We start from the raw sequence: 24,259 nt of genomic DNA, 5'->3' as shown, positions 1-24,259 counted from the left end.
CAGACGACACAGCGCTAGATGCAAGACTGGTCTGACTCCATTTAAGCAACATTCATGAAGGAACCTACTCTGAGGAGGGGGGCGGCGGCATTTACTCACCCCCCAGACTCTCCTCAAAGCGGCCATCATGGAAAACTAGTTGGTGACCAGGGTAATAAATATGTTTTTTTCTATATTGATTTCTTCCGTTCCTGAGCATTCGGGAAAAGCATAAAGCTATTCACACCCAGCTGTTCCGATTCATAATATATTCCAGGCAACTAGGTCATTCTTGCCATCTAAATATAGTTTAAAAGAATAATTATATTGAAAAGCGGGCAAAGTGCTTTGTTGGCAGGATGCCATCTATACGGAAGCATGTATGAATTAATTAGTATAAATCATCCTCCAAGTGATTGCACGATGTTTACACCATTTCCTGTACTCTGCAGAGGGCTCACGTGAAAGATGGAGGCAACCACTGAGGTTTGTGGAAAGAACACATTAACACTCAGACATAAACAGAGGGACTGACCATTTGTGCTCTGAAAAAACCAACTGATGCTAAGATGAAAATAATTTAAGACATCTACTGTGTTTTACATATTTTACCAGGCAACTGGGCATTTAAACAATGATTCTCCTATAAGGGCAGCTTTATGGCTAAAGTAGTGTCCGGAAAACACCTGTCCCTCAGGTAAAATTCACCTTCAAAAGGGCTGCCAGTTGGACCTGTCCTCTTTCGTGTCTATGCCTGTTCCCTTTTCATAGCACACAGAGCTATTGTCGAAAGGCAGCATGGTGTCGTGGCTAGAGACCCTCTGGACCTGCTGGACTCCAACTCCTGGTGTTAGATCAGTGGCCATTGGAGGGGGCAGACGAGAGTTGGGAGTCCAACTACATCTGGACAGGGATGCCAACATAATCTCCTGGGCCAGTATACTATGGTCCTGCAATTGCTGTTCTGTGCAGAGTGTAGACTAACTTAGCCCAGCCTACCTAGTGGAGTGTTGCAAGGATAAAAGGAGGGAAGGGAGGATCCCACACACCACCTTGAGCTCCTGAGTGGAAAAACAAAGATACAAACCGTATACCATAGTTCAGGCAAAGAAAAAGTAGCATGCACAAAAACAGAAAAGCAGACCCTCTTGCGTTAACAGCAACATTTCATAGTGGGGGGACGTCGCTTCTTGTTAGTTAAGCATGTGCAGCTTTTTTTCAACATTTGTGTCTGGACCACCAACTCTCAGCCAAGTCTACCTCACAGGGATGTTGTGAATATAAAAGGAGGGGGGGAAGACGATGGACACAGCCTGCAGCTCCTGGGAGGCAAAGCAAGACACAACTACAGTGGTACCTCAGGTTAAGTACTTAATTCATTCCGGAGGCCCGTTCTTAACCTGAAACTGTTCTTAACCTGAAGCACCACTTTAGCTAATGGGGCCTCCCACTGCCGTCACACGATTTCTGTTCTCATCCTGAAGCAAAGTTCTTAACCTAAGGTACTATTTCTGGGTTAGTTGAGTCTGTAACCTGAAGCGTCTGTAACCTGAAGCATATGTAAGCCGAGGTACCACTGTATACAACAAGCAACAAATACTCTAAGCATGTGCTTCACAACTCTCAGTACAGCACATACACACACACACACACACACACACACACACACACTTTTTTTTGCCAAACTTAATAAACAAAAAAGTAACCTTGCTTTATAGGGAATTTTAACTTGCTGCAGTTGTAAGCTATTTGATGATTTTATAGTTTTATTTGCTGATTCATTTTGTGTTTTGGTTTTATGGATACTATATTATGTGTGTATCCATAAAGCCAAAATGCAAAATGCTACACATATATGGTATTTTGTAATACACACACACACACACACAAGACACGCAAGGCAGCCTGTCCTCTGCGCAGCATCTGGCTAGCAGGGCCAAGCCCCTTCTGCCATCCCAGGTGAGGCTGCTCAGCATTCCTTCCTCTGTTGCTGAGCAATGGCAATTAAATGATGGAGCCTCCTTAGCAAAAGCAGCTGCTCCATCTCTGCAGCCAAAGAAGGGTGCTTTGTTTTGCTCTAACTTTCTCTATAAATCTCCGTTTGACTTACTCTTTTTTAATGGAAAGCTAAGAGTGTGCAAGGGACGCGGGTAGTGCTGCGGGTAAAACCTCAGCACCTAGGGCTTGCCGATCGTATGGTCGGCGGTTCGAATCCCCGCAGCGGGGTGAGCTCCCGTCGTTTGGTCCCAGCTCCTGCCCACCTAGCAGTTCGAAAGCACGAAATGCAAGTAGATAAATAGGTACCGCTTTATAGCGGGAAGGTAAACGGCGTTTCCGTGTGCTGCGCTGGTGCTGGCTCGCCAGAGCAGTTTCGTCACGCTGGCCACGTGACCTGGAAGTGTCTCTGGACAGCGCTGGCCCCCGGCCTCTTAAGCGAGATGAGCACGCAACCCCAGAGTCGGACACGACTGGCCTGTACGGGCAGGGGTACCTTTACCTTTTTAAGAGTGTGCAGCCCCTGCTGGCAAGGGGTCCCCATACATGTGTAACCACTGTGCCCCTTGCTGGCAGCCCTGCCTCTGGTGAGGGCATCACTCTGGCTGCCCCAGGGCTTGAGAAACCTGGTTCAAATCTCAACTTAGCCATGAAGCTCACCTGGTGACCCTGAGCCAATCTCTCTCTCTCTCAGACTAACCTGCCCAACATGGCTGTCCCAAGAAAGAAAGAAAGAAAGAAAGAAAGAAAGAAAGAAAGAAAGAAAGAAAGAAAGAAAGAAAGAAGAGTCTGCAACTCAACATTTGTCAGGAGGAGGAAAGGGAATAAGAGGGAAGTCTGAGCAATTCATTCTTTTGGTTGGGGCTGAGGTCTAAACTGGCACCTTGATCCAAAAATATGAACTGGGCCATTTATTTTTGTTCAGCAAGATTTATATCATGCTTGTTAAAAAATAGCAAACCTCTAAGCCTCATTGCTGACTGTTTTAAGGAAAGGGCCTGGTGCTGTTATGTTTCCATTGCGATTATCTGTGTCCTTAAAAGATCTTTCTTTCTTTCTTTCTTTCTTTCTTTCTTTCTTTCTTTCTTTCTTTCTGCCTATTTTAATTTTATTAGTGTTTAATTGCTTTTTAATGGATTTCTGGGGAAATGGCAGGATATAAATAAATACTGTATGATAATAATACTGTTAAATGGTCTAAAATATTCATTAAAATATTAGAATTCAAAACAGTAAAAATGGGGGCAGGGCACAAGGCTACGGAGCGGAAGTCCCATTGCGCAGGTGGAAGTCTTTGCCTTAATGGGCCAACTTGACACAGCCTACTAATATCTGTCTCTGAATCTCCCAAGCTAATGCAGAATAGAAGCAAAGGTATTTCTGAATGCATTTCCCAGCTTTGAAGGGGTTTGAACAGAAGCCTGTGACCTTTCAGAGTACTTGGCTGAAGCAAACTGAAATGGCTGCCTTTTAACGTCAGTTCAAATAGCTCTTTCTGGATGAAATAATGATAATTTCCTCCAAAATGTCAGATTCACTTAAATCAGTTTAGTACCAAGGCTGGAATTAGGACTCCATTTATCTGTGGCACAGGTCCTATTTAGTTAATACATATGGTGTTGTGTTTGCCGTAAGCAATGCTAAATGCGGCCCTTTCTTCCTGGCATTCCAGCGGATGGATGATGAAAATATCATATATTTATTCTACCTGTCAAACACATTTTTAAATATCATGCCCAGAGCTGGGTCTTATCAAATGTTTGCACAGAGCTCAATTAATAAAAATAATATCTGAGCAGACTATGAAATGATGCTGTTATTAAATTTATTTTAGGACTTTAATTTACCACAAAGCACAAAGTTATTCCTCTGGGACCAAAGCCCCTGCTGTAATAGTCAGATATAATTTTAAAACGAATGCCAACCTCTGTGAAGAATTTCTTAAGACATGTGAAATGTATTGGAGAATGTACATTATGGGATTCTGTGAACTTCCTCAAAACTGGTGTGTGATGCTGCACATTTTAGAGCAAAAGGCACCTTGGCGCATTTGAACATGAACATATGTCGAAGGAGAACCACTGTGGTGACTAGGGAGACCCGGGTTCAGATGCGCCTTCATGCATGAGACTCACAGCTGGCGGACCTTGATCTAGTCATGACAACAAGGTTCAGAGGCAATGGGATGCCCACAGAAGCAACCCACCTTTTCTGTGACCAGGCCTGAAGGCAGTCTGGAATGGATCCTAGGAATGGGTCATCTACAGGCCCCAGAGTTATCTGACGGGGGAAATGTGCTTCAAATGTCCTTTAAAGGTATCGTGCATACACAGCCGGTACAGGATGGAAAGAGGGCACACTCCCCACAGCAGCATGCATTTATTCATTCATTCATTCATTCATTCATTCATTCATTCATTCATTCCGGTTCCACTTGTGCAAACCCTGCCTGCCAACAAGGAAGGGCATGCTGGTACCTCTGGCTGGGGTTATAATTTCAATGATGCATTAAATAAAAACACACATTGAAAATATGTGTATTATGGATCCAAGCATGGCATGTATTTCAGGTTCTGAAATACTGCTTCATGGAAGAGGAATGCTCATTCTGTGTGTGCTGGAAAACCTTCAGAAATCCATGTGTGTCTTGAAAACATTGCAAGTAGTTAAAAATTTGCTATCACTTTAAACCAACAGTCTTGTTTATATTTCCTTATGACAGAGTCTGTTGAGGGGCTTGGAGAGTTGACGGTGTGCTCAGAGACTCCATTAACATGGGGAGGCCCTAGCAATCTGTCAATGCTTGGATTCCAGAGGTCACCTTCGGGATTTTATCATCATTGCGTCCTTCCTCAACAGATTCAGGATGCACTCCTTATAACACCCTCCTCTTGGGCCCATAGCCTAGGCTAGGCCAGCATGAAAAATTGCTCTAGGCTCCTGAGCTGCAAACAGCCAATCTCTTAGGCTGGTGGCAAAAGTGGTGCAATTATAATAGTCTTACATTTTCCTGTTAAGAAAACATTTTATAATGGAAACTCACTTTTCAAACATTTGTAAAAGAAAAGAAAAGTATTATAAACAACTGAAGCACAGAAGGAAGGCTAGAGTGTTAGTGTATCACTCTAGTGGGATTTAGTTTTGGATTTTAATTAAACTGTACAAACAGGATACTGCCCCATAAGAATTCCTGACCAGAATGACACATCTCTATCTCTCTCTGGAAGACTTTTAAACAAGAGCTTGTTATTCCCAAACAAGATTAACAGATACCCATCACCTGCGAGACGGCCCGAGTCCCCTTGATTGTTACAGGCAAGAATTGTTAATCCACCTGCTAATACTAATGCTGTTATAAATGGCACAACTCTATTGCAGGGGAATCCTAACTTTTCTACCGGCATACTGCTTCGGGTTCGTGAGACACTAGACCTTCCCTGCTCAAGCAGTGCCCCACCAAACTATAACACAGATCACAGGTCCTGTGCACAGTGCCCTCAGCCTGTTAGAACCTTTGCCAACAGCCTTGTTTTGGCCATCCCAGGCAGGCAGGCAGCCCCATCGTCCACCCCCATCATTCAGCCCGGACATGGGGGTCCAGCTCTGAGGGCCATCTGGCAGTTCCCATCCTGCAAGAATTGAGGTTACAGGGAACCCAGGCAGAGGGCCTTCTCGGTAGTGGCACCATCCCTGTGGAACACCCTCCTGTCAGATGTCAAGGAAATAAACAACTACCCAACTTTTAGAAGACATCTGAAGGCAACCCTGTTTAGGGAAGTTTTTAATGTTTGAAGTTTTATTCTGTCTTTAATGTTCTGTTGAAATCTGCCCAGAGTGGCTGGGGAAACCCAGCCAGATGGGTGGGGTAGAAATAAATTATTATTATTATTATTATTATTATTATTATTATTATTATTATCCAGCCCCAGGGTTTGCAGTGGTTGCCGCAAGAAAGGAGTGAGGACCAGAGATCAGTGGCAGAGCATCTGCTCTGCATGCAGACCAGGGGTCCCCAACCTGTTTGGGACTTTGGGGGTTTTCAGTGAGTGCTGTGGGCACCATTCTGTCTAGACACTTCTGGCAGAATTAACCTCACTCTTGAGAAGTGTGTAGAGCTGAAAGATGAAGTGGCGATCTGGCACAGGGGCAGGAGAAACATGCTGAATATTGCCTGCCTGACCATAGCATGGCTGGGCTTTGTAAACTTACTTGCCTAGATTGGAGGAATGGTGCAAGGAATTTCATACTTAGACCTGCAAGCCTTCCCAAAACATTTCTGAAAATAACTTAATAAGGCAAAATTAATATCTTTCCTTCTGTAGAAAGGGAGTTTTTTTTTGCCACAAGACAGTGGAAAAATATAGAGTTTGGAGATCTGGCACAACTTTTCTTGGAATATGGGGGGGGGGGAGGTGTCTTGTTTGTAGCCTAAAGAGGACAGGGAACACTCCCCCCCAAAGGACAGTCCCATTTTTGAAGGGACGGGTGGCAACCCTACCCACTGCAAACATCACATCTGGGGAGGTTAACTCTGAATGTGTTTCAGAGGTGGATAAATGATTTGACCACAAGAGTTTATTAGGTTTGCAAATGTACCCCTGGGCTCAGAAACATTGAGGACCCCTGGTGCAGACAATGCTGACCCAGGGGGACATGAGAAGAATCCTGCTGGTTCAAGCTAAAAGCCCATATAGTCTATCATCCTCTTCTTCCAGTGGCCAACTACATACCAACAAAGTGGCTGACTTTGGGCTCTCAAATTTCACCATCGCTTCATTCTACAGCATTGTTGTGGCACCTCCTGCAGCGCAAGGCCCAGGGCGGCAGCAGCAGCAGCAGCAGCAGCAGCAGTTGTGCTACCCTAAAACCGCCTCTGATCTATCAAAAGTCCACCAGCAGGACTTGGGTACCACAGCACTCTCCCCTCTTGATTCTGGCATTCAGAAGACCCTGTCCAACTGTGAAGGTAGCTGTCACGGTCTGACCAGTGATGTGACTTTGTAGGGTGTCATTTCATGGCAGCACCTGGGGTGGGAGGAGGATGTTTCTGCATAGCAACCCTGCCCAGCATACAATGGGCAGGTGTCTCCCCAGAGCAATGCTTTAGGTAAGTACAAAACTCTCAGCATCATTCACATTCATTAGCAGTTTATCAGCTGCCAAAACAGACAGCCTTCATTAACTATCCTTTTGCATTTGGGAATGGAAACACTTGTAAGCTCCACAGTGGCAAATTGCTTTGACCAAATTAGTAAGATTAAGAGAGATCCACCTCTGTGCGCTTCTGGTAAAGTCATGTCTATGTTAACAATCTCAAAATATATTCATAAATAAAATCCACTCATCAATCCTGTTTTAGCATGTTCACTAGATTGCCGGTAGCAATGATTAGAAATGATCTCTATGGAAGCTAAACCAAAGTTTCAGGGAAAATATCTCTGCCTATATTAAGGACTGCTTAAGGTTGAATAACCCTAATTGTATGCTTAGAAATGGTTTTTAACACCCCCCCAAAAAAGTATTCTATAAATAAATGCTGTATAAATTGGTACCCGAGAGTTTCTTTTCCAGGACAGAGTGTAACTGTATTTTAATAAGCAGCATGCAGAAAGATTCAGCAACAAGGAACCAGCATCCTGATGTCAGCATGGAAAAACTTTAATATTTTGAAGCAAAAAAGAAAAACAATAAAAGAATAGATAAAATAATAGGGAATTAAACCAAGTGAGGGAAAACCAGAAAAGTTTTTAACAGTGTGCCAAAATGCCCATAAAGCAGGGAACCAATTGGGCTTCCTAGAGGAGGGAGTCCCATGTCCAGGCCTCCCTCCCAGCCTGACTTGGGACGTCCCTGGGATGCAGTGCAGGAAGCAGCTGGGCATTGGGCTCAGCTCAGAAGCACCTCGGTATCAATGTGCTTGCTTGGCATGCTTTCAGCAACAACATTCAAAGAGTTCTCTCCAGCCCATAATGCTCAGTCGTGCGGCCTGATAATGTTTCATTCATGTGCATCGATCTTTGTGATCCAGTGAAGTGTAGTTTGCTTGGTATCCCATTCAAGAATGGAGGAGCCTCGGGTCCTGACTTGGACATTTTGTCCGTTTCCTTGTTCAGGCAGCAGGACTGTCTTTTGTAAATTACATACCAGTTTGCCCACAGTCTGTTTGGGACTGGAAGCTCCTTGGGATCTGTGTTGCTTTTGTAACTCCATAAAATGCCAGGCACAGGGACAGCATGGTAAAAATGTTAATCCCCCCTCCCAAGTAAGGTTGGGTTTCCTTAAGATTCAAACAAGAGTATATAGGATGAAGGTATTTAAAAACTTTGCTATGTTTTAGAAATATTTTTTAAAAAAATAATATTTATTACTTTTAAAGGTTACAGAAAAAGAAGAAAAAAGAAAAATAGAGACAAGAAAGAAAGAAAGAAAACAAAAAGTGAAAAAACACCACAATACAATGCAGTATACAAATAATATAAACCCCAACCCAAACCCATTAAACTGAACACATAAATAAATCAAAACAAAAACAGTTTAAAATACATCTCTCTTTTTCCATATTCTATCCTTCATTTCCTTGTTTCCTCGACTTCCTCACACCTCCCTTTTTGTATTTCAGTTCTTCTATTTGTTTCAGCAAATCCTTTCCATCTTTCTCTGTTTTTTATCATCTTATAAATAACATATTTTTTAACCTTATTTCCCTTTAAGACTAAATTACTTATCTATACTTAACTTCTTCTAACATTTCTACTAAATCCATATAATATCATTCCACGATTTTTCTAACAGTCATTAATTTTACAAAATTTCTAAATATGAGCTTTAACTTCCCAATCTTCCTCCACCCTCTCCTCTCTCTGGTTTCGGATTCTGCCAGTCCTTTCCGTCAGATCCATATAGTCCATCAACCTGGAGATCTTATGTCCGAGGCTCTTAATTCTTTTCCAAGTCTCTTCTGCGGATCTTCTTCATATTCTTTGATGCTCAGGAACAAATCTCGGGAAAACTCCAACTAAACAGAACTTTTATTCCTTCTGAACAGCTCAGCCAAGTTTCCATAATTGAAACTAAGGTCCATAGGGTATTTCAGGACGTATTTCAGGATTCCTCCAAATCCATAGGCCCCCTAAGCTTCAAGCTCCTCCAGGCCCAAACCCATGTCCCAGAAGTCAGTTAGTCCCTGGATAAAGGGATCTTTCCAACTTTCATTCTTCAGGCCAAGCCAGGGTCCAATCCTCAAGATCTGGCTTTTGTTAGAATCAATCATGCAAGGCCTCCATTTATAATCCTCGATTTGCCTCTGTAGAACTGAGGATCTTTCTTGAGCTACTTTAGGTTTCGCAACGGCATCTTTCTCCTTTTCCTCCACCATTTGTCCTGCCAAGGTATATTCCTGTACCAAGTCCTGAGTTATTTCTGTATTGTTGCTTGCTTTTTGATTCAAGTTGGTCACTTTCTGTTCCCAGCTGTCAATTTTGGAAATCATGTCATCTGCCTTTTTATGCAGCTGTTCAAGTGAATGGTTTATTTTATATAATACAGTCACAATAGCTTCTCCTATCAGCATTTTTAATAGTCCAAGGTCAATCGCTGATTCTCAGAAACTTTATCTTGCAGCTGGAGCTTACCCTGTTACACTCCTGTAACAGTTTCACATGCTCCCTCTAGAGAGAAACAGTTTCAACTTGTATCAGTTCTTTCAGGCACAGAAACAGTTTCGATTTTCAGTTATTTTTTTTCTCCCTTTAATAAACTCAGAAGAGATCAATGGAAACAGTATCTTTCTAATTTTAAGTAACTGTCAAATCCGTTCTGTCAATGAACCTTCCCCAAACATCATCAGGCAGACCGTTCCCAGGTTCAGAGCAGTGGTAGTTTGCTTTTCACTCTCTCCTGCAGGTTCTCCCTAGGTCCACGACTTCCCCCCTCTTCTCCTGCTTCCAAGGGGGGTTTGATATTTTTAACCAATGGAATTTTAATCCTTTGTCAAAAACTTTCAGAGACTTTAGTTTGTAAAGTCTTTGCTTCAGTCTGTTTACAAAAGCGGAAGGCGGACTACCTGTTTAGAGCCTTTCCGCTACGTTGCCAAATTAAAATATTTGAAGATCCAAATTTTCCGGTCTACTCACGGGTAGTTGTTTAAAGTCCAATTGTCCACAGGAAAAAGTCAGCACTCTCCAGCAGCAGCAATGCGGCTTCACTCCATGAAAGAAGCAGTCGATTCAAAGCACCGCGCCACTCACCCCACGTCGCTCCGGATCCCCAAAACAGGGTTTCCCCACGAGTAGGGGAGGCGCAAGAGGTGCCAGCCGAATCCCAAGTTCACAGGCTTCTCCCACCTGTGATTTCTATGGGTCTCCACCTTCGCCGTGGCGGTCAGACCCTGCTTTTCACGGAGCAAGTTCCTCCCGATCGGAGGAGCTCCGCCATTGCCGGAGGCGCCAACCCAGAAGTCTCCTGCTATGTTTTAGAAATCACTAGCCAGGAATGCACATAATTCAATAAGGACTAAAATAATCATCCAAATAACATTTCAAAGGGAAATTAACCAAACTTAAAATAGGGCTACATATTTTTATAAAGACATTAGTTAGGTTGAAGTTTGGGGCACTACTTTCATCTTCCATAAAATGATCCGATAGCGACCTTCTGCCTCTGGACAGGCTTGAACTGAGCACTAGATAGAGTCAATAAGCCTGGAAGCCATCAGTTCTGATGGAAAGGAAAGGAATGCAGAGAGCGTCTTGTGTTGCAGGAGGAGAGCTGCATCTGTGCCTGCCATTGCCTGTCCACCTCCAGCTCTGGGCTTGGTTCCGAAGTATTTATCAGAAAGCAAGCTAATACCAGAATCCATCACGACATTCATTTCACAAGCTTGGTGAAGAAAAATGCCTGCTTCAAGAAATAAGCTTTATTACATTGCTGCAAAGTCAGCACAAAAACACATGTGCCGCTACACAGCTGGACTTCCAGATTCTTCTCAGAACAAGGCAATGGCAACACAATGGTACCTTGGGTTACAGATGCTTCAGGTTACAGACTCTGCTAACCCAGAAAAGGTACCTTGGATTAAGAACTTTGCTTCAGGATGAGAACAGAAATTGTGTGGCAGCGGGAGGCCCATTAGCTGAAGTGGTACCTCAGGCTAAGAATAGTTTCAGGTTAAGAATGGACCTCTGGAACGAATTAAGTTCCTAACCCGAGGTACCACTGTATGCAGACGCTGAGAAAATAACAGCGCACCATCTACTGGCTGGAGGCTCTACAAACTAATTCACAATATCTTGACATCCAAAGCAACGAGAAATGGGGAAGTCTGCTACAGTCTGCTTTGAATCAATTTGTCTATGCAAACAAATCAGATTTCCCTAGAGAAAACATTATCATTACACAGATACTTAAAACAATGATCCCAGATTCCTGATACTTCACCTTTGTCCCTTAAAAAGTTTAGTTTTAACATGTGAATGAATAAGTATCAGCCACTCTCATGCTAATTCTCTCTCTATTATGTAGTGAAGTTCACCCTGGGCCAGCAGGGGGATACTGTAGATAGTTTTCACTCAGGTCTGTAGATAGTTTTCACTCAGGTCTGTAGATAGTTTTCACTCAGGTCCACGTCAGTTATTTTAGGCGGGAAACTCTGGGTTGTTGTTGCTACAATGTTGACAGCCGGCTGCCTATAAAAGCAGGCCGGCTGAGCTGTTTGCTGTTCAGTCTTCTGTTCCAGCTTACAAAATAAAGAGCTGCTTGGAGAAATCGCTGTGTTGTCTGCCATGTCTACCCACTATTCTACACTCTCTGTGAGGGTCTTTATAGCAGGGGTTTTCAACTTGTACTACAGCTCCCATCATGCCTGATCATGGACCACGGGGGGGGGGGAGGATGAGGGGAGCTGGAAGTCCTACAGCCTCTGGAGGGAACCACATTAGTTGTCAACCCCACTTTATGGTACTCATAACTGCACACTCAGCACCTGCATGCTCTGACGCACTAGGATGCTCGGACGCAAGGATGCTCGGGAATTGCTAAGTGAAGCCATTACTTTTGCGTCCAGAGCAGAGAGGGAGGGAGGGGGAACTGCTGTTCAGCTGTGCTGAGCCCTCTCTGAAGCTGGTAGACCCTGGACCAGCGTTCACTTTGGCAGTCTTCAAAGGAGTTGCACCTTTGAGAAGACAGGACTTTTGTGCCCTTACTAGATGACAACATTTTACTTCTCCATGTTATTTACTGCAATTAGGCCCCAATTCCTGCAAGGAGCCTAAGGTAGTTTACATGGTGCTTCCCGCTCCCTTTTATCCTCACAACAATCCTGTGAGGGAGATCAGGCTGAGAGGTAAGTGGCCAGCTCAAAGTCCTCAGATCAGCTTCACAAATCACAATGGGGGTGTGTGAATCTGGACTCCCCAGTCCTATTCTGATGCTCTAACCACTACACTACACAGACTCCCTGTTTAGGAGGCTGTAGCTGGAAAAATTGTGTCAGCTGCAGGGGTCTTTTTCTGCAGAATTGCTATAAGGTGAAGAAGCCCTGCTCCTGGATTCCTTCTAAATCAAGATAGTTGGTGCCGGAGAGTAGCTTTGAGGTCTGGTGGGCTGTGTGCATCATGTCTTGCTATTTTTACTAGGTATGTGCAAGTGCTGTAGCGCGCGCGCACACACACACACACACACACTTACACCTATTCAAACTTGGATGATTTAGGCAAATAAGAGATGGTTATGAATAAACCCTGAGTCTATGAATTAACCTAATTCCTGTAATGCCTCACATCAAAGCAGAAATAATAATGAGAAAATACACCCGCTCTAAATTAACTTTCAAGTTTAATGCAATGTTCAGAATTTAGTATTTGTACTTTGAAGCTTTTTTCCTGCAAAGTCATGGAGAAAAAGGTCACGTGAAGCAAGGCAAGCAACTTCTGAGAACTACGGACTTGATTGCAAGGACCAAGAAGCTGATTGTCTCTCTTTGGCATTATCTTCCCCTCCTGCACCCCCCCACTGCTTTTTGTTCTTGGCTTTTGGGGGAACTTCAAAGTTAATTGCTTAATCTGTCTTTTCAGTGGTATTTATGCCCATGTCTAAACACTTTATTGAATAAGGATGAACTTATGACTATTACAAAAATTTAGCACATATTCTCATGCTTTGCCTCAAACCAATTACATTAAGGCAATGCTGGGGTAAAAAAAAAATCCTAAAAGTGTGCCTCCCAAATCATGAATGTGAGAGATACCACGGGTAATTTTCAAAAGGCTGATGAAGAAACATCTTGGGAAGAGAGTCTTGCCCTGCTTGGCTGGCATGAACTCAATGGCCATGATGATGAGGATTTATTAAATTTGTAAACCACCCTTCATCCGTAGATCTCAGGGCGGTTTACAGCAGGGGTCAGCAAACTTTTTCAGCAGGGGGTCCACTGTCTCTCAGACCTTGTGGGGGGCTGGACTATATTTTTTTGGGGGGGAATGAATTCCTATGCCCCACAAATAACCCGGAGATGCATTTTAAATAAAAGGACACATTCTACTCATGTAAAAACATGCTGATTCCCAGACCATCCGTGGGCTGGATTTAGAAGGCAGTTGGGCCGGATCCAGTCCCTGGGCCTTAGTTTGCCTACCCATGGTTTACAGCAGGGATGTCTAAAGTCTGTTTCGGGGGCCTAATCTGGCATGCCGGTTGGTTCAATCCGGTCCCATAGTTCAATCCTAAAAAAAGCTCAACAAACAAGAGCAACAACTTTGGTCAGCCATCGCAGCCCTTCATCAAATCTGGCCCTCTTTGAAAAAAGTTTGGACACCCCTGGTTTACAGGATACAGATTCAAAAATGATATAATCAGGTTGTGCCGTCATATAAGTTTCAGCAATCATTCAGGCGTACCACCATAGTTGTTTGACCAAATTTTATGACCGGAGCCCTGCTGAGACCTGGAAGGGAGATTTGCTCTCTTAGATCTAAGTGGAGACAGATGGCAAATGCTCAGGGGTGATCTGTATAAATGTGTAACACCATGAAGGATAGCAGGAGGCAGCGCAGGGTTCAGGGCAGCGTGGGAAGTTCTCCTACACAGGGCGCCTAGCGGGGGATGGGGGACAAAATAAAAATAAAAATGCCTCCATTTATACTGGCACCTACTGAATGTTTGGTCCCAGTCAGACAGGCAACTATCATGTAGTGCACATGAGAGCATGCGCATAAGGCCTTCCGTTCTCTGCATGCCCTCAAGTGCTCTATGTCATGGTTGCAGCAACTCAATCACCCGTCTGACCAGCCCTTCTGAAAGTTAGGACCAGGGGAGGAAAGGAGAGGGGAGCAGGGAGATGCTGTGAGGACATGGATCACGGTTCTGCCACCGGCCAAATGCAGATGGTGCTTTGATAGCCGCGCCACACGTCTCAACTCAGAAAGCAGCATTCCGGAATCACTACCACTTGTACCCAAAGGGTGCCATCTTACCAAAGTCTGCCGCTGCTGGAGGTGGAGTTAAGGTGTTCTCTTCCGTCCTCTTCTGCTAGGTTCAGTATCATCTGGGATTATGTGCAGGTTGTAGCTGGGGATCAGGGATCAAAGAACAGGGAACTGCTGCACAATACTTGCCTACGTACAGTCTGTCTTAATATGTTTAGAAGAAAGTTATATCATGTTAATACAATTGATATTTGAATAAAATAAAGACATGGCAAGTGCTCCATCACCCCAGTTCCTTTCACTCCTCGTCAGTAACACGAGGAGGCATTGTAGACCATAGTAAGAACAGTAAGAATAGTAAGAAGCTGCCCTGTAGAGTCCGACCCTTCTCTAGACACTGACTGGCAGCAGCTCTTCGGGGTTTCAGGCAGGGCTCTCCCCAGCCCACTTGGAGATGGAGGGGGCTGAAACTGGGACCTACTGCATGCAGAGGCGTAGTGGGGGGGGGGGGCTGTGGCACCGGGCACAATTTTGTGAGGGGGCACAAAAGGCTCCTCCACAGCAGGCTGCTGCATTGGAGCCTGGCTCCATGTGAGGAGCTACACCTTGGCTGTGGCTCCGCCCCAGGACAGGCCTGACCCAGGGCAGGAGAGCAGGTGGCAACACTGCTGCCCACCCTCCTTGGCCACAGCGCACCTTGCGCCTGGCTGCAGCAGCTCTGGGTCAGGGTGGCAGAGAGCAGCCCTTCTCGGTCGCAGGAATGAACTCACCCTAAGCATGAACTTTCAAGTATGTCCCTGGTCATCACAGGTCTCTCCTGTTAGAACGACCCAAGATACACCAGGAATTTAATCCATTCCCACATTTCATTCAAGAAGTTTTTAATGTTTGACATTTTATTATGTTTTTATATGTGCTGGAAGCAGCCCAGAGTGGCCAGGGAAATAAATGATAAAAGTATTATTATTATTATTATTATTATTATTATTATTATTATTATTATTTCCAACCACCATGTTATAATTTCACATTTCACCAATCAGAGACACTTCAAGAAGTGAATTTTTGCATGCTCTTTCTAACCAGACATCTTTTTTTGAGGGGGGGGGGGTGATACACGGGTGCTCATCTTCACTGTAGCTAAGGAAGTTACAGACTCCTGATTCCCCTCTCTCTTTCTCACCAACTTCCTCACACATCTCAAAAATTAGAGCAAGGCTGCAAGAAACTCAACTGCAAAAATAAAGCTTGTGAATTGGGTCACTCTACAAATAAATTGATTTCCATGCACTTTTCCAACAACAGAATGGGGTACTTTTGTTCAGTCTTATAGATATGTTTTATTCCCCTCCCATCAACTGTATCCGATTAATCACACTTTTCTCAGGACTGTGGCCTGAGAGGCACATTTCAACATATATGTTACCTCCATTTATTCAAATATGTGATCATCCCATTCAGTGTCTCCTATGCTATTCAGATAAATCAGGTTATGCTACGTAAGATAGCGTGGAAACAGGAAAGGCCACACTCAGAAAATCTGACTTCAATCCTAGCATGGAGCAAAATCTGAAAGCTCAGAAGCATGTTGCTGAAAGACTAAGCATCACCACCTGTGTTTTAATATTAAAACAATAAACATAACTTTATCAAGGCTATGCCTTGGATAGACCGTGTTTGTCTATGACAAATTATCAATTAGAGCAACCGTGCTTCCATTATTAATTGAAATATGCTCTCAAGCTGTTAAATCTCACAGTCCACTGATCATGCTTGACCTACATCTGGAGATGGATGCAGAGGAATAGAATTCCCCCTGTCCCTGCAGTCCTTCTAATGAGGGGGTGAGTCACATCCTTCTTCTTCAGCAGATCGGCAGTCCCTGAAAATTCCCACTTGTGCGCTTGTGTCTTTGAGCCCAGGTGGCAGCTCAGCACAAGTCGCTATTGGAATCCCTGCGTGACGTGAGGGAAAGAGGAGAAGGGGGAGGTTTGGGTTTCACGTGGGCTCCTCAGGAAGCGCCTGAAGATGCTGTACGAGGTGCTCCTTCCCTTATTATCTTAGTAAGCGTGACAAAGAAAGAGAACATCCAGGAGCAGGAGCACTGTAGCTTCAGGTATTAGGTACTGGGGGTGAGGAATAATACCAGGTGATGGTAATCACATCCTAACCCTCCCTGCACCATTGACCTCACAGTACAGAAGGGCTGCAATATGAAGTGTGCTCACTCAATATTCTATTTTAAAAGAAACTTTTAAATTGTGATTGTTCCTCAGAAATCTTGGGCATATGCACGTGTACATTTAAAGAATCATCCAAGTCAGATTTTGTTTACCAAGCAACCCACCAAGCAACACATGCTGGCCATAAGAGAACGTCACCAGCAAAAAAAGGGCAGAGTTTTCTGGTGTCTTACCTACCTCTGAAACACAGGACTTCGGTCAAACAAGAAAGTGAAATAAGAATCCAACTGCAAGAGGAAAAATGAAAACGCTGTTTTATTGTTTCTGTCCTGTGGCAGCAAGTGCCAATTAAGTGTGCATAACTCTGCTCTGAATTGTGCCCAATATCTGTGTGGGTAGAATGGAAGATTAGAGTGAGAAACCACCGGACTTTTTTACAACCTGCATATTGTGGCCAGGGTGCAGTTACCATAGTGACCAAAAAAATGACAAGATTGCAAATAAAAATAAAAATATCAAGCTGTCATACTCAGCCTCAAGGATCAACACACTGGCTCAACAAACCACGTCGCACACAAGAACACGGTTAGTCAGCTAAGCTTTCATTTCCCAAACCAATATAGTAATATGGTACATAATGGAAATCATAGAATTATAGTATCACTGTAGAGCTGGAAGGGACCCAAGGGCCATCTAGTCCAACCCTCTACAATGCAGGAATAAGGATTTTCTGCCTTGTTGAAGAAAACAACCAGGTATCCAAGAAAACACAGTTCTGATCCAAGATATCTCACCACATCATCTAGTTTCGCCCCCTTTCAGTGTGATTATTTGTAATATGATTTTAACAACAAAGTTCTCAATTTCTACTGAAGTGTCATGATAGTATGATTATTTCTGCAGAAGGGCTTTGAGATATTTCGGTTCCCAGGGCAGAAAATCTACACAGCACTCCCACTAATCTGGGCTGGCGGAGACATTTTGCCACTTGAGGCAAAACATAAAATGGCGTCTGTCCCCTTCTCCACGGCCTCCTGAGGCAACTGGCACCCTGAAGGTTGTGGGGGAGAAGAAAGGAGGTGGAGAGGAGCAGGGGGAGGCGGAGGCGGAGGCAGCGGCGTGGCTCTTCCCAGGTGGCAGCCACAGGCAGCAAGCACAGGAGCCAGTGGGCGATGCGCTCCTCGGGGGTCTGGATCGGCCTCCCCTCCCTGCTGTCCCCACAACCTGCCACCTGAGGGAACAGCCTTACCGAGGCTAATGGGCCGGCCAGCCCTGTCACTAGGCAATATGGTCACAAACCACACTTGAGGGCAAGCCATATTTAAATAAAGAGGATAGCAGTTCCTGATCATTTCAGCAGAGCTTGTGAAGGAAAAGAAGACCTGGTCGCATTTGCCTTTTTCGCTTTGTCTCTCTTAAAATGGCAACCCACTCTTGCTGCCTGCACTGGAAATCTCACAAGGCCTGTGCCTGGACTTCTGCTACTTGCAAGGATTTTTTCTTAAAAGAAGCCTGCATTTCAAATATCTGGCCAAAGTTTGCACATACACAGAGGGGGGTTTGTGTGTTTGTGTTTTGAGCATAGAACACATTAAAGCGCACCCCACTGAGCACAAAGAAGACACGACATATCAAGGCAAGCCTTTGGAGAATTCTTTCCACCTTGAAACCCGCCTCTAGCAGCAGCTAATCTTGGAAACAGCTGAAGGTCCAAAATGCTAGATAACTCTGAAGCTGATGCACATCTGACAGCTTCCAGCTCTCCTACGGAGGAAGACCATTTAGAAATGACAAATGCAGGAAGGGGGTAGGAAGAGAGTGACAGCCGCTCTTTACAGGTAAAGGGAAATCATAGCTCTCATCTCGGCTTCATTTCACATCTCTTCAGGCATGAGATCTACTGCAATTTCCTCCTGCTTCTTCCTTTCCTTTCCCTTCTCTTCCCTTCACCACCTCCTTTCCTCCATTCCATCTGTTCTAAAATACGCCACAAACCATAACTTTCAAAAAATCAGCATCAAACATTTTTCATAGCAAAAGTGAACTAGGCAGGTCTAAGATATTCCTCTAATACAACGTTCTGGAGATTTCTTCAAAGAGAGAGAGAGAGAGGCAGGGACAGAGAAAATAGAGATCCACTCAAAAATAATGCAGCTTGGCAGCTCTGATGATCTAAACCTGCAGAAGTTGTATCCTCAGATTCTTCTTTTATCTTTGTAACTAGGTTTTTCCCTTCCTGTCAATTAGGACCCTTCCTCTCTTACACTCCCACACACATTTTCAGATTATCACAGCAGGTTGGATCTAAGAGGGGCAGTCAGGTAATTTAAACTGAATGATATAGCTGGTTGCAGAGACTCAGACGTATCCCTTATTATACATCGCTTGGAGAGGGAGCATTTTCTCTCACTGCGGCGAGACGATCCATGCTGACTTAGGGCTCATTAAAGCTGGAGGAATTGTTTGATCGTCCTTCAAAAGCACACCCAATTCTCCCAACTCAAATGCTGTATTTTTATGGTCTAAAGAAAGCTGTTTCAGTATGCTTAATGTAGTTTTCCTGTTGGGTTTCCCCAAAGGTGGGTCTTTTGCTGTGTTTAATAAAATGAAGACTTTCCTCTGGAGGTGGGAAGGGAACTTTTAAGGAGGAACGTATTCCCCCCCCCCCGAATTTATTTATTGATTTTTGCCAAGGAAGACACATCCCTGGGTAGTGTAGCTCTGTTACAGACCTAACCCTGCACCCTCCCTTTTAATCGATTTGCAGCAGGAAGGTGGTTTCCAAGCGTGTGAACCTAGAGGACTTAACACTGGCATCCTTTGGGCACATCAACAATTTGGAAAGGGGCCACGGGTTCTGCGGAAAATCACCAAAATGGATGAAGGGGAGCCCTCAGCTAACCCACTTTTGGCAACCATTACTAGGCAGACAGGCAATGCCCACAGACCTCAAGTCCACCATTGCCTCTTCCTTGTATAGCAGTGGTGGATGAGAAATAAAATGGGTGAAGAATCATGGAGGTGGAAGTCTCCTCATAAGCCTATTGGCAGACCTTTCTCTCCCTTTACACCCTGTGTTTTTAAAATGAAATTTTCCCACCCTAGTGCAGCCTCCCAGACAACAAATCCAAGTCCATGCCTAGGGATGGGCAATCTTGCAATTTTGCTTTCTCTCAATTTCAAATTTTAGCAATCTTAATTTTTTGCACTTCCAGAGTTAACATTAAAACAAAAAACAAAAAAACTCATCATGCTGACTTAAGGCTCATTAAAGCTGAAGGAATTGTTTGACCATCTTTCAAGGCACCATCAAACCATCTTAGGGACTCCACTCCAGATTTGTGTAGGGTTTGCTCCTTATCCTTTTCTTCTCCAGAAGATACCCTGCAATAAAATGGAGCTTTAGGCTCAGAGTTTTCCTTCTCCCAGATGGGCTCCCTTCCCAGGTTGATGAGCCCCATCTGCCCCTCACTTCCCTCTACAGCACATGCAGAAACCGCCTTCTTGATCTCTGGTCCCACTCTTGGTCTTGTTCACTCAATCCGCTGGAGGCTGTCTTCACATGCAGGGTAAGTCCCTTACTCACCAAAGGCTTGAGACCAAATACACCCTGCATAGGTTTCTAACTTTCACACTAAGATGCCTGAAGAACTGGAAGCATCCACCACAAAGCCCAGAGCATATTCTAGAGCACGTTAATTCAGCCTGCTAGGCTTCTTGGATGCAAAACTTAAAAGGGTGCCATTTCATAAACACACCCAACACTCTCCAGCTTACGTACATCCCAGGGGGAAGGGAGTGAGGAACACTACTAGTTTCCCCTTGATGATTCCAGAATAATTTTATAAAGAAGTCAGGACCCTCAGGGGAAATATTGGTTTATATCCTACAACTTTTAGAGGTTTATCCTACTGAAATATAGATTCAGGATGATAGTGTTATTTTAATTCCCCGCTCATTTTGATTCACCCATCATTTTCACAGGCTCCAGTAAGGAGGTGGCTTTTGGCTTTTTAGGTTTTTCAGAGGGGGCGCTACTTTCCCCCCCTTGTGTTGTCTTCTAGACTGAATGGAGACAAAGAAAAAATGTCAAAATGTAACTCGGGGATTTCCACACATCCCGTTGCCACGGCGACTTCTGGAGAAGTTGGGATGCCTCACAAGAAGCCTATCTTTTAAAAAGAGAGACTTGGTTTCACTCCTTGTTTGCAAGCAGGGATGAGCAAAGCCAACTTGCCGCCCGTGACACTTTTGAAAGTGTTAGTTCATCGATCATTGTGCTCCTGGTTCTGCAATAATTTGTCATTTTTAAAATAAAAAAATGCATGAAAACATGTGTACAGTGGTACCTTGGTTTAGGAACAGCTTAGTTTATGAATAACTTGGATTGAGAATGCTACAAACCCAGAAGTAGGTGTTTTGGTTTGTGAACTTTGCCTTGGAAGCAGAACATGTTTCGCTTCCTGTTGTGTGTGTTCCATTTATAATTTGAGTCCCCTGCTGCTATGGGAAAGCACACCTTGGTTTAAGAACGCTTTGGTTTAAGAACAGACTTCCATAATGGATTAAGTTCATAAACCAAGGTACCACTGTATTGGAATATATTCTTTCCCCAAATATGCATTTTTTTCGGAGCTGAGAATTCCATTGCAATATGCAGAGAAGTACAAAATCCAAAACTCTCTGGTCTGCCATTCATCCAGGAGTCATGGACCAGGTCAGTTCATCTGGTAACTCAAGGAGGTCACATTCCTCAAGCATCCTTCACTGTGACTGCTTCAAGGCGGCTAGCTGGCCACCAGATGGATCTTGGTCTCATCCAACAAAGCAATCCCTTTGTTCTTGACTTGTGCTTGTTGTTTGTGACTAGAACTGGCTTCCACACAATGAGCTCTCTGTGCGCTCCCATGGCTAAATGTCCACATGGGCTGGCTAAAGTGACTACAGCTGCTAAATGCACTGCACTGGCAGCCAATGTGATGCCCACCAGATGTTCTGGACCACAACTCCCAGGAATCTCTGCCTGCAGTTAATAATCAGGGATGGTGTTGAACTGTAGAACATCTGGGGAGAACCATTTTGGCTATCACTAACTCTTAAAATAAATGATACTCCCTTCACTGAACTGTTTACTAACGGTTCCATTTTTGCCCAAAGTATTTATTAATTTCATTTATCAATCGCTTCCCATGAAACATCCCAAATCGATTTAACAATAAAAGCATCAATGTATGTACTCTCATAGAAGTGTGCATGACCAGCCACATGAAGTCAGATCAATTTTCTATCAGTAACCTAAGTATAATTACAGCAGAGAAGCTGAATTAGAAGCCTAAGGCTATCAAAACATTAGGTACTGCTGTTTATAATATTTTCCATAAGAGATATATAAACACGACCAACTTAACCCTGACAGGTGCCCAACCATCTCAGAATCAGGCCCCACCACGCTGCTTTAAAAGATGCAATGAAAGCCGTATTGTTCTGCAGCTAGGGCGAGCTTTTTAAAACATGAACACAAAACCAGAGGATCTTCTTTTAGTGGAAAGGTCAGTGTATAAACAATGGCTAAGAGAGCCCATCCCTGACAACATTGCTATCAAAATAATTTACTAGAATGGGAGAAATGCAACTGCTTCAGCCACATCCAAAATATCACTTGCAGTCTCCTCCTGGGATTTTGTCCCTCTGGCAGAAGCCAGGCTAAGACCTGATGTGCCACCATCCACCCTTCTGAGATATGGTGGCAGTTTCATCCAAATAGAGCATCTATTTGAAGGTCATGCTTTGCTGGTAGGCATGAAGTTAATGTTTTCTTTCTTTCAAAAAGTCCTGCTACTTAGAAAGAAATGGTCACACTTTCGCATTTTAGCTCCTGCGGCTGTTGCCTTTTCATTGTCATGTCTCGGCTTGTTTCCTTTACGTCTGCATAAAGCAGCAGCAGGCTGGGCTGCAGCATCTCTGCAAGACCTCTTCCTCTGGCTTGACGCTTCATGACCCAGGGGGACTAGACGGCCAGGGCCAGCCCAAGGCATTGGGGCACCTGAAGTGAACCACAAAATGCTCCCCCCACCCCACCAGGAAAGAAGCGGGGAGTGAAGATCTACATCAGGAATAAGGTGGGAACAAAGAGCTACCTTGGGAACAAGGGGGCCATTGCGGGTGGGAAACGGGCCCCTCGGCATCCTGCTGGGTAGGTGCAGAGCCCAGGAGACGCCAGGGGACAGCCTCTGCCATTTCCTCCCTTGAGGTGGGAGGAGATAGCAGCACCTACGATTCGCTGAGAGGCTGCTGCAGAGGGGGCACTAGAAGGGGGGCTGTGGAGAAGACAGCAGAGCTGGCCTCCAAGGAACAGGATGCAGCCATTGCTGCCATCACTGAAACTGAAGCAGCAGCAGGCGAGACATTCCTTGGACTACACCATCCTTCTTAAAATTGGGTGGTCTGCCCAGAAGGAAAGCCGGATGCCCAGGAAGCAGCAGGGGGGAAAGGCTTTCCTCAGAGGAATAAAGCTGAAGCTGCAACAAGGCCAGGGAAGGTCCCACGTTGGGTTGGGGGGAGGCCAGCAAGGCACTAGAATGGAAGAGGAGTCGCTAAAGGAGTGCTTGCAACAGGGCATACCCATTTAGTCATGTGGAAGGGATCAGGCAAGGAAAGCCATGCCAGTCGTCATTCAGCCCCTCCTAATCAGGTCCCAATGAAGCCAGTCCCCCCAACATGGTTCCAGTGTTCTTTTGTGAGGCGTGATGGGAGTTCAGAAAGCGCATTTCTCCTGTAACAGAAAAGCCAGAGCCTCGTTGGCAGCAGAAGTCCTCAGATGCTCTCCTTCAAGTGCACCAATCAAATGGAAGACAGCCAACCAAATTTGGAGTCCCGTTTCCTGCTACAGGAGGGGTAGGAATAGGCAAGAACAGTTCCAGGCCCCCATCTGCCCATTGCTGTAGACTGCAAACTGACAACCCTTTTACCAGTTGCTTGGCAAGTGAAGATAACCAGTTGCGTGATGAACACACTTAGCATTGTGAAATATTTCATGTCATTTGAAAATACTGGCTATGGACAAAATAAGACTCTCCCCCTCAATGGACAATTCAGGACTTAAAGCCATCAGAATTCAGAGCTAAAACTAGGAGGGCCTCAAACTATGCAGTAGCTGCCAGTCTTAAAAGCTGTGCAGGAACTGTTGGAAGCAAAACACTGTTCCTTTGAAAGCTAGCAATCCCTGCACCACTGCATTATTTCTTAAAGAGCAGCACTGAAATGTTGTTAAAGGTAACTTGTTAAAGTACACCATCCTGGATTCTGGCTTACCTAGTAAATTTTAACCACAAGCAAAGCAGATTTTGGAGGTGGCCTGGGTGCCATCTAAAGTTGTAGCTGGGCTTTCCCTGTAAACCTTCATCTAAATTGCCATGCACAACTGGAAATGGCTACCCTTGAGGGTTTTAATTTTCTTGTCAGCACTAGATGTATTATACTAAAGGAAGGAAACCCTCAAGGAAACAAATATACTAGAAGTTTCCCTACTCTGCTTAGGGGGACAGCTTTCTTTACACAAATGCAAGCTGCTGCAGGGTAGTCAAGACTGAGGGTTTCACAACAAAATATCATGCTTGGAACAAAGTTAGCTTTTTGAATATGTCCTAGGAAACCATAATATGGTTTATATAAAGGCAGGGCTGA

The sequence above is a fragment of the Podarcis gaigeae genome (genome assembly GCF_964106915.1).
Source record: "Podarcis gaigeae genome assembly, chromosome: 10".
Taxonomy (NCBI): Eukaryota; Metazoa; Chordata; class Lepidosauria; order Squamata; family Lacertidae; genus Podarcis; species Podarcis gaigeae.
Note: the sequence above shows the minus strand (reverse complement) of the source record.